A 12,082-nucleotide genomic window follows, 5' to 3' on the forward strand; every position below is an offset into this window, starting at 1 on the left:
ATAACTGGGGGGTGCACATGGGGGCACCAAAGGGAGGAAGGAGAAGAAAACACTGGATCCAAAGGGTAGACATATCTGACTCCTTCCTAGGACGTCCAGACCCCAAAGCTTCAACTGTAGGAGGGGAGGAAGGTCAGAGGGTAAAGGGAGGATGTGACCAGAATATATTATACAGAGACAAGATATTGTCAAAGAATAAGTGAGCGTTTTAAATCTTTATTCTGAATTCACGGAATTAAAAAAATGAAACCTTCACTGCCTGTTTCTACTATGCTCGAAACGGAACAGAGGCGCCCTGAGGGAGTTCCAGTTTGGCAGGGAGCTAACAACAATCACCTTACAGAGACCACAGATGATCACTGTCACCCTCCCTAAGACACGTAAGGAGACTGAGATTCGGATACACAAAATAATTTGTCCAGGTGTCCATAGGATAAGCAGGGACAGCACTGAGACCCAGATCCCCACCACCAGGCCCGCTTTCCTTCCACAGACTTTGGTTAAGCGAGCTTATGATAATGTCATAAAGACGCTGAAAGGCGCAGCAGAAACTGCAGGGAAGGCCTTGACAAAGGGGCAAGGACATGGCCGCAAGCACATTTCCACAGCTGGTGTTCATGGAGACAAGCCCTAACCTCAAGTCCTCCTCTCACTGTCAGATCTTTACTTGGCTGCCTCAGTATCCCCAGAAGAGCCATGGTGAATAGTTTAGGCGTGCACGCCCGCAGTTCCATGGAAACACATAGGCTTGCTGATCCAGTAAGACATGACGTGTAGGGCTGCCTGACCGACTATCACAAATCTCTAAAGCTTTTCTCTCTTTTCCTCTCAGGTACCTTTTGGGGTCACAGTTGACAAGAAACACAGGTTGTTAAATTAAAAGGAGATAATTTTCTTTTTGTAGGAAGAGGCACTGGAATTTAGTGATAGAAGGTGACGGTGGAAGGCTGGGGTTGTAACAGGACTGGTAACTGCTTGCCTAGCGTTCCTGAAGCCCTTGGTTCCGTCCCCAGCACCACATACATGATGCCACATGCCTGTAACCCTAGCATTGAAAGGTGGAGGCAGGGGAATCAGGAGTCCAACATGGTCAGGAAAAGCCGGAGCCCAGCCCAAGCTAGAGAAACTGTCCAAGACCTCAGTTTGTTTGGCTTTGGGGCTGCTGTTTGGTAGGACGCTCTGTTGGGATTTACACAAGTCCTTGAGGTGCTGTGGTGCTGCTTCTGATTTGCAGCTAATGACTGTCTGGGGCATATAAAAATCGTGTCTTCTAGGCACTCTGCTAGGAAGGGTTAAGAAAACATGCCTGCATGTCCACGTGCCTAACCCTGAACTCAATGCAATCGCTACACAGCCCCACCACCAGCCTCCCCCTCCCCCTCCCCCGCCCCCACCCCGTGAGCTGCTCGGTTTAGTTCCCTGACACTGATGCATTAGGCCCGGAGAGCCTGGAATTCACGGGTGTCAACGAGGCACCTGTTCCTCCCTCCTCCTTCCTGGCTTTTTCCACAGAGCTTCTCTCTGTCCTGTCTCCTCTCCTTTCTTGGCCTCTCACTCCCAGCCATCTTACCCTCTACCCTAAAGTGTCTGGTTTTCATGAACTATTATAACCTTCCAAAAGAACAAAGAAATAATTAGCAGATACTGTGCCTTAAGAGAGGGAAATGCCTCCTATGGTGGCTACACTGACCAACGACCATGTCCCCTGAACAGAAATAATTAATCTTAAGTCTGTCTGCAACTTTAAGTAGAACTTTAAGCCCTGTGTTTACTCAGCACTCTGGGGTGAACTCACAAACCACAGGAGCTTTGTCTTCTTCAGAATGACAACTATCTCATCTCTTCAGATAAAATTAACTCTATCAGCAGTCAGGAACCAACTCACAAAATGATGGTTGGGCAGGTTGATCTCCAGAATGTTCGGAGAACATCAAAAGGAGAGGGGTGGGAAGCTGTGACAGGTTAAGTTTCTCTTTCCTTCCCTTCTTTTCTCTCCATCATGCTCTCGATATTCTGCATTTCTAGAATGTTCTACAGCTTATAATAGTAAAAAAAAAAAATCATGGGATCTCAGTTGGTCTCACATAGATGAGAGGTATAGAAAAAGGAAGTGTAGGAGAGGCATTTTATAATTTGTAAGGTGTAAGTATGGGGCTTGAAAGATAGTTCCACCCAGCGGTTAAAAGCATAAACCACTAATTAGAAGGACCTGGGTTCATTCCCAGGAGCCATGCCAGGCAGCTCAAAGCTGCTATAGATCCGACACCCTCTTCCAGACTCCATGGGCAGTACGCTCATGTGCACAGACACACCACACCACAACCTCCACCCCCTAAATCTCTCACCCCACATACACACAAATATATACATAACTAAAATTTGTTAAAGTATTTTAAGCTATAAATACTAATAGTTGTTAAAACCAAGAAGAGGTGATGCTTTGGCTGTGATTGTATACAGGAACCCCCAGGGATTTCCTCAAGTGACAGGCTGAGGACTCTTGTATTTAACCAGTATGATATTAAAGTTCATTATATCATTGCTGAGATGGTTTCTTATTCTGGACTATAAGATTGGATTTTCTAATAACCTACAGAACATAAATACTTAGGTGATAAAGTAATTTGCCAAGCAATTTTTTAAGAAAAAAAATCTGAAACCTAGTCTTATGCAATTAGAAAAACATCTTTCAAGGTCATACTGCATACATTGCACCCAGTGTCTATGAGTGAGCTAATGATATACTCTCACATGTATGGGGTGGCAAACACCCCAAATCACTCATCAAATTATCGTAATTGTAAAGGGCTGGAGATAATGGAAATGCCCTTTAATAAGAAGTCACACTTAAGTGAAGGATGGTGGATTGGTGCTTCAGAGTATGAAGCTAAACCAAAAAATAAGGAAACAAGCCCCCATCAGGCATGTCTGACCCACGGTCTATGGACTTCCTGTGGCCCAGGTGAGCTACAAATGGAGCCCAACACAAAATTGTAAATGTACTTTTTTTTTTTTTTTTTTTTTTTTTGTAAATGTACTTCTTAAGGGTTGGAATTCCTTATGATTTTTTTTTTTTTTAACTGACTCAGTTACAACATTGTATTACCATGTCTAAAGGTTTGGCACTTATATAGGGGTGTGAGTTAGAATGCCCTCCATAGGCTCTTGTGTTTGGATGTTTGGTCTATACTTGGCGGAACTGTTTGGGAAGGATTAGGAGGTGTGGCCTTGCTGGAGGAAGCATGTCACTGGGGGAAGCCTTAAGGTTTCCAAAGCCCCATGCCAAACCAGTTGACACTCCTGCTTTCTCTCTGTCTCTCTCTCTCTCTCTCTCTGTCTCTCTCTGTCAATGTCTCTCTCTGTCTCTGTCTCTCTCCCTCCCTCCCGCCTCTCCCTTTCCCTCCTCTCTCCCTCTCCCTGCCTAGTGCTGTGGATCAAGATAGAAACTCTCAGCTGCTGCTCCAGCACCTTGCCCACCTGCCTGCTGCCATGTGCCCTGCGATAATGATTGTGAACTCTAGCCCTCTGGAACCATGAACTCTAAATTAAATGTTTTCTTTTTATAAGTTGCCTTGATTGTGGTGTTTTAGCATGGCAGTGTGAAACTAACTTGGACAACATGCCTCTTAGAATTCATATAGAAAAGCTCTCTAAAATATTATGTTAAGTTTTAAAGGCACCAGTTAGGGCTGGAGATGTAGCCCAATGGCAGAGCGCTTACCTATCTCGCATCACAAGGCCTGGAGTTCTAGCCCAAACACTACACACACATGCATGCATACACGCACACACACACACACACACACACACACACACACACACACACACACACCACTTCTCTAGAAAACTTCACAAAAGAAAATAACATCCCTGTGAGAAGAGATACAAGGTGAATGAGAGGAAGAAGTAAAGGATGGGAGGGAAAACTATGATTATGTTTTGGATTTTGAATGGCAGAAAATAGACTGCTGAGTTAGATCAAAATGACTTATGTAGATGACAGCGCAAAAAGTGCAGTTAGGGCCAGGCTGTGATGGCACACGCCTTTAATCCCAACACTTGGGAAGCAGAGACAGGCGGATCTCTGTGAGTTCAAGGCCAGCCTGGTCTACAGAGGGAGTTCCAGGACAGCCAAGGCTACACAGAGAAACTCTGTCTTGGGGTGGGGGGAGTACAATTAGTTTCCAAAAGTGGCATAACCTTCTTATAAATGTTTTTGGAACCATAGTAATAAGTTATGTGTGTGTGTGTATGTGTGTGTGTGTGTGTGTGTGTGTATTTTTAAAAAGCCAAAGTCAACAATGAAATCCTTTGATTATATATGTAATGTATAAGGCAATGCTGGCATGCAGGAGAGAGATGTGAGGATTACTACAAGTTCAAAGCCCGCCGAAGTGACATAGGGAGACTCTGTCTTGAGAAGTTAAACAGAAGCTGGGCTCAGTAGCACCTTCAGTCGCAGCACTGGGGAGGCAGAAGTAGGCAGATCTCTATGAGTTTGACACCAGCCTGATCTGATCTACATAGTGAGTTCCAGGATAGCCAAAGCTGCATAGTAAGGCCCTGTCTCAAAAAAAAAAAGCAGGGGGGGAGGAGACAGTTCCATTTTTGACCCTCCACACCATTGTACTCATGTCGTTTAGTCATCATTGTGTATGTGATCAATTCAGAGAGGATGCTCATCCTTAAGTGATGATTGGAGAATAATGATTATCTTACACACTTAGGGGGTACCTATAAAGAATCAAGAATGAACTGGGTTCCTTTTCTAAAATTTCATATTAAATAAAGCAGACAGACATAATCTCTGACCTTCTGGTTAGTTCCGGTACTTCAGCTATTAATGACCAAAAAAAAAAAAAAAAAAAAAAGTCTTTTTAGCATGATACATGTGGCCCTCAATAGCTGCTTTCCCAGCTCCGTAAGACGTAAACACTCAAATGAAAACAGCTGGAGCAGCTGGATATGATTTAACATTACATGAAAAAGCCCTGGGGCTTACACTGTTTATTCTCTCTATACGTGAGTAAAGTCTGTCTCTATGGGATGTGGCTGTGTAGACCCAGTGCGCCATGCCTCTACTTGTCCTCATTTTCCTCCCTTGCAAGGGCCTTCCTCAAGACAAAAACCACGGGAGAGCCTTTAGCAAGATTCAAGATTCGGTAATTAGTGGTTGCATTAAATGGTAGATGTCTGCCTGTAAGCTGCACACTATTTTTAGGGAGTTCTGAAGATGCGGCTTAACACTTGTGGGAAAAGGACCGCCCAGTCCTTGTAGCACCTCATTAGCATACTCGTTCTGTTTTGAGTATAGACGTGCAATTGTACATCTTTTCAAACTACAAAGTGTACTTTAGTGGAAAGGGACATGAAGGGACGGTTCAAAGGACTGGGAGTGGAGAACGGAGACGGGATGCCATGAGAGCAGCTTCAGCCTCGAGAGCCTCCTTCGCTCAGGAGAGATCCATGCTCAAGATTTAAGATGTTCTGCCAAGTCAGCAGGCGTCCAGGCTGAAGATGAGAGAGCAGACAGGGGAGGCTGGAGCTGCTGATGTCACCACACAGACCTCCGGCGACTCACCTCACCTCACGGGGAGATGTAGGGGAGGGGGAGAGGGTCCACTTCTGGAGGAGTTTGAAGCATTCAGTGCATGAAGAGGCAGGAAATCACAAACCACCACCAAGAGCATGAGCTGATCCAGCGGTGCAGACTTGGAACTCCAGCTGCTTCAGAGGCCGGGGCAGAAGGACACAAGTTCAAGACCAACTTGGGCAACATAGTGACAGTCTATCTCAAAAAGTGTGAAAGGGCTGAGGGTGGAGCGCCACCATTCAGTTCTGAGTGCCACAAGAAGGAGACAAAGAGGGAGAGAGACGGTTGTCAAACCGCACTATTTTCAGTGCTCCAGTTGATACATAAAGGACATTTCTAGGTTTATTTTTTATTTTTACAATCTTTATGGGGATTTTTACGAACAGTTGCTGTGTAGTCACACTTAGCAGGTCTGCACAGTTTCCCCCTCACTAGACCTGCAGAGGAACAATATAGACTCAAAAACCTGGCTTTATCTACTGAATCAAAGAGGGGGGGGTTGTTGTTGTTGTTTTTAGTTTTTCGAGACAGGGTTTCTCTGTGTAGCCCTAGCTGTCCTGGATTCACTTTGTAGACCAGGCTGGCCTTGAACTCACAGAGATCCGCCTGTGTCTGCCTCCCAAGTGCTGGGATTAAAGTTGTGCACCACCATGCCTAGCTCATAGAGAGATTTTTTTTTTTTTTTAATGTGTTTTAGACCTTCTAACAACACATGGAAAAGGGAACTGGCCTAGTTCTATGCATCACTGCACTTCTTTTTTTGCTTCTCCCTTTTTATTACATTTGTTTTGTTTTGTTTGCTTTCTTGTTTTTGGAGTTACAAGTCTCACAAAGCCTTGAACTCCTGATCCCCCACCTCCCGCTCCCGAGTGTAAGCATGGCAGGTGACCCCTACCCCGACTGCTTACAGCCGCTGTTTCTTTCCGCTCGCAGTGTGTCAGGATTGCCGAGTGGTCTAAGGCATCAGACTCTCCACTCACAAAGCGGTAGCTACGATTTGAAGCAACTGTGTGCCACTGACTTTATCCATAGAGGATGCCAGCCTGCCTCACAGTGTTCAGGACCACACACTCTGAGAGAGTGCGCACATGCCAAGGAGATCGCTGGTGAGTGCTGCACCTCACGCACTAACAAGAAATGAGCTGATGGGAGCACAGCTGGGGTGTCCCACATGGCACATCCACAGTGCGTGCCAAACGCTCGGACTAGAATCACGGGTACATCCAAGATTAAGTCACCAAGTTACCCAGGCAAGTCCTGCTTGTCCTTAGAATAGTGTCTTCACACGGGAAAATCAGGTCCTGGGAACTGGACAGCAGGAAGCTGGCTCTCATCGTGTGTCAGACACACCTGGATTCTCACACTCTGTTCTCAGACGGCTGCCGTGTGTTTTAGTCAGTTTTGCTCCTTACCAGATTTTGACCACTAGATAAGCTGTTCTGATAAATATGAGCTATGTAAAACTAGACCTGAGGAGCTGGACAGCTGGCTCTGTGTGTAAAAGAGCTTTCCATGAAAGCCAGAGGACCTGAGTTCAAAGCCCCAAGCATCCACATAAAAGTCCAGTATGGCTGTGAGTGCCAGTAACCACAGAGCCGGGGCATGGAGACGGGCTGACTCCAGGAGCTCACTGGCAGCCAGATTAGCCATTTTGAGCTTGGTATTCATCGGGAGAGACTCGGTCTCAAAAGATAAGACAGGAAGTGATAGGAGACACCCAGGGTTGCCCTCCAGCCTTCATATGCATGAACATGAGAGAATGCATCCAAACCTACACACGCACATACACCACGCACATAAATTAATTAATTACATTTGAAAAATAAAGAGAGGCCCAATACAACATAGATCAGTGCATCATTAAAATCTTGAAATACAGTCTTTTTGGGTTTTTTGGTGGTGGTAGTTGGTTTGGTTTGGTTTTTTGAGAAAGGGTTTCTCTGTGTTAACAGTCCTGGCTATCCTGGACTCACTTTTGTAGGCCAGGCCGGCCTCAAACTCGTGGAGACCCACTTCCCTATGCTAGGACTAAAGGTGTGTGCCACCATACCCATATTGAAAGTAGTCTTTATAAAACAAAGTTTCAAGATTATCCTTGGAATCTCTTCCCAATCTTATTTTTGGTAATTTTAAGGAGCTGATAGTGACTTGGGGTTCATAAGTATGTAAATGCAAGTGAAGTTCTTTCTGAAAAGGGAAAGTTCAGGAAGGCTTTAGGGATGTTTGCATGCAGTTTTGTTCTCAGCCGATTGATGCAGGCTCTGGATGCGGTAGGCTAGGAGAGTCTAGAAGTTAAGACCCTCCTTCCTTAGCCTACCAAGGGCTGGGCTTGCAGGTGTAACCCATCATGCCTTGCAACATTTACTTACTTAGGTTTTTCGAGACGGTGTTTCTCTGTATAGCCTTGGCTATCCTAGACTCACTTTGTAGATAAGGCTGGCCTCGAACTCACAGAGATCTACCTGCCTCTGCTTCCTGAGTGTTGGGATTAAAGGCATGAGCCACCAAGACCAGCACCTTGCAACATTTAGAGTCTCTAAGGAATTAAGATTTTTTGTATACTGTAAATTCTTTTTAAATTAATTTATGCACCATTTTATGTATATGTTGCCAGTGTCAGTTTTTATGTGTAATACTTGCATACAGGATCTTGTAAAGGGAGTTACAGACACTTGTGAGCTGCTATGGGGGTGCTAGGGATGGAACACAGACCAAATGCTTTTGACCACCCAGCCATCTCTGCAGGCCCTTAAAGATGAATTCAACCATCCCATAATCACATAAATTGTAGTGACAGGAAATTGGAATATGAAATCTCAAACAAATAACTTTTAATGTCACCACTGGTGTCATGAGTGGTGGAAAAATTAATCAGTAGCAAATAAAATCATGCTGGATTAAAAGAGCCTGGCATGAGCTGGGCATGGTGGTATATGCCTGTAATCCCGGCACTTGGGAGGCAGAGGCAGGCAAATCTCTGTGAGTTTGAGACTAGCCTGGCCTACAAAAGTGAGTCCAGGACAGCAAAGGCTACACAAAGAAATCCTGTTTTGAAAAACAAAATAATAATAATAATAATAATAATAATAATAATAATAATAATAATAATAATAATAAAGCCTGGCATAGATGAAGGCCTGTGGCCTCAATTCCCAGGAAAGGAACGTCTTGCTGAGCAGAGCATGGCAGCCCAGAGCTTTCGCCCAGCACTTGAGAGGCAGAGACAGGCAGGTCTCTGTAAGTTCAAAGCCAGCCTTGTCCACATAGTGACTTCAAGGATAACCAGGGCTACATGGGAAGATCCAGTCTCAACAGAAGAAAACAAAATAAAACAAAAATCTTACAACTGCTTCCAGGAGAAACTTCCATAAAAATACTATTTTAGCTTTACCATACTTTATGGGCATGGGTGACTTGCCTGTGTGCATGTATGTCTGTGTACCATGTATGAGGCAGGTGGTACTAGAGTCAAATAGGACATTGGGTGCCCTGGAGCTGGACTTGTGGATGGTTGTGAGTCACCATGTGAGTTCTGGGAACTGACCCTGGGTCATCTGTCATAGCAACAAGTGCTTCAGGTGCTCATTTTAGAAATTAGTGACTCTATCTTCTCAGAGGGCAACTGGCAGGAGCTTCTAGAAGTTCTAAGACAGACAGTTCATTAGAGGCCTCCGCCATATGCAGGCCATGTAAAAACCTGATGTCAACCTACCCTTCGCCCAGTGAAGCCTGTGACTTCTCCACTGCACTGGCTTGACTGTGCTCCCCAAATGAACTCCAGGGAAAGACTTCACAAGCTGCCAAGGCGGTCTCCCGGTCTCCCGGCAGGCAGGCGCCCTACTGTTAGCAATGAAAAGGCCTTTGACTAGGCTGCTTCCCAGAGGCTACATTCCTGCCCTCCCCCCCCCCCCCCCCAGCCCCAGCCTGAGTGGGCCACCATCTCTGAACAGGATTCTCATTCCACAAATAGTCCAGAACTTTCTAGCTCTCCAGGCTTGACACAACCCATTCTCAGAAACGCCTAAAACTTAACAGAGGCAGAAGGGGATTCTGAGCTCTCTGAGAGCATCTCTGAGTTTCCTAGACACAAAGGTTTATCTCTATCGGCCCAGACACAAAGTTTAATCTGAAATTAAACTCTCACAACCGGAGTTTGGTCCCAGGACCCCACAAAGTGGAAAGAGGGAAGCCACTCCCAAAAGTTTTCCCCTGACATCCACAGGTATACCATAGCATGTACTGTCTGTCATGTGCACACACAGATAGACAGATGATAGGTGATGATGATAGATAGATAGATACATATACACACACGTACATACATACATACATACATACATACATACATACATACGTGTAATGCCAGTAGTTTGACCTTCTATATGGGATAAATTTAAGAATGTGTTGATCTTGGCTTTGTTAGTTATTAATGGTAGGAGTCTGTAGGGTGGTAATTTTTAATTTAGGGATCATTTAATGATGCAAGTATATATCAAAAATAAATGGCTACAATTATATCATTTATAAAAATATGTTTTACTAACATCATTTTTTTCACCAATGGAAGCTTTCTAAAAGTTGGTAATGAATTGATTGTTACCATATGTACATGCCTGCAAACATGTAGGCAAAGCTGTGAAATGCTTCATCCTGCAAACCAAGTCACGTTTTGCCCTGTTTTCTCATCGTCTGTCAGATAGTTGACACTGTGTGATGGGCTGTGAACCTCTGTTGGCAATAGTTCTTTTAAAGGGGAGATTAATGACAATTACAGCGTACAATAAAAGGAGTGCATGATAATTTGTGTTAAACATGACAACTCATGAGAGAGTAATTAAGAAAATAATAAGGCATCTTACTCTGTTATTAGTCATCAGCATTAAGTATATTTCATATTATATCATGTTAATATACATCTTGACTTGCTGCGTTCTAAGCTTTTGTGGGGCACTTCCTGACATGGCAATGGTATAAGGAAACATTTGCATTCAGCCATCTGTGGGTCAGCAATAAGATCTCAGAGTTAAAACTCTTCAGATCAGCTTTTGTTTTCATGAATAACAATGGTTTTTGTTAAAATTTCCATCATATTTTTTATTCAGTATAATCGGAATGAATATTGGTGGTTGTTTAAAGATAATGGGTTTAATTAAGATTTATTTATCTACTATGTACACAGTGTTCTGGCTGCATGTGTGCCTGCCCAGCAGAAAAGCATGCCAGATCTCATTACAGATGGTTGTGAGCCACCATGTGGTTGTTGGGAATTGAACTCGGGACCTTTGGGAGAGCAGCCAGTGTTCTTAACCTCTGAGCAGTCTCTCCAGCCCCCTAATTCTTAACCACGAAGGCCTCATACAAACGAGTGTCCATCAACATGGGATAGCTCTTCCTTAAGGGGTGTGTGTGTGTGTGTGTGTGTGTGTGTGTGTGTGTGTGTGTGTTGGAGTACTAAGGACAGAATGAGGGTCTTGTGCATGCCAAGCAAGGCTGTTCCACTGAGTACATCCCTGGCCCACTTCCTTTTGTTTTCATAAACTTGAGTTCCTACCCATGTCCCACTATTGAAACTGAAAGTTAAGCTCACTGCTAGAGCATTTGCCTATCATGCACAAGACCCTAGCTCCCATCTTCAGCACTGGAGGAAAAAGTATAAGATATCCAAAAAATCATAAAACATGTGGGGATTGGGGTGGAGAGAAATATCTTCCTCCTGCTCCCAACTGCAAGATTCCCTATCAACTCCTTCCATGTGTATACTGTTAGTCAGCCAATAAGATGGATAGCTTTCTCTACATCAGACTCCTGCAAATTGTACTGTGAGCTCCAACACGCATACTATAGCATGCATGTGGCCGTACACACGCATATGCACGCGAGCATACACACATATGCAAATAAATAAGTGTTTTAAAGTCTAAAAAAAGAAGAGAAGGTGGGCTGAGGGGAAGAACTGCACTGTTTCCTTAACCAAAGTCGCAAGTCTCCTTACAGTGTTCTTCCTTTTAGCTGTTTCCTCTCCCTTCCAGGAACTGCTCCTGCTGTTTGTCCTCCTGTACCTATAAAAATGCTTGCATTTTATAATTGATCTTAAAAAAAAAAAAAAAAGAAAGAAAGAAAAATAAGTGCTTCAGAAGCTGACCAAGTGACTAGTCCATCTTAGAGCCTAACCCCACCACATTTTATATAAGACAAAAAAGACTTTTCATGGGTGGCTAAGTAAATCCACTGACTGCTTCAGGGTGAAGAAAAGACTGACCAGGCAGACACTGTCGGCAGTGGGTTCTGAGACAGGAACCAAAACTCATCAAGTGGGGCTGGCTGGCCCAGGGCTGGGAATAGAAGGGTGTTCTACCGTGCCTGGGCGGTTTTATGCTGTCTGACTGCATGCATGCATGTATGTGCGCCACATGGGTGCCTTGGACATGTGGAAGTCAGAAAGGGAGGCAGGTGACCTTGATTCACAGCTATGGGCCCTGGTCCTCTGCA

Source organism: Acomys russatus, chromosome 15 (genome assembly GCF_903995435.1).
Source record: "Acomys russatus chromosome 15, mAcoRus1.1, whole genome shotgun sequence".
In the NCBI taxonomy this organism is placed as follows: domain Eukaryota; kingdom Metazoa; phylum Chordata; class Mammalia; order Rodentia; family Muridae; genus Acomys; species Acomys russatus.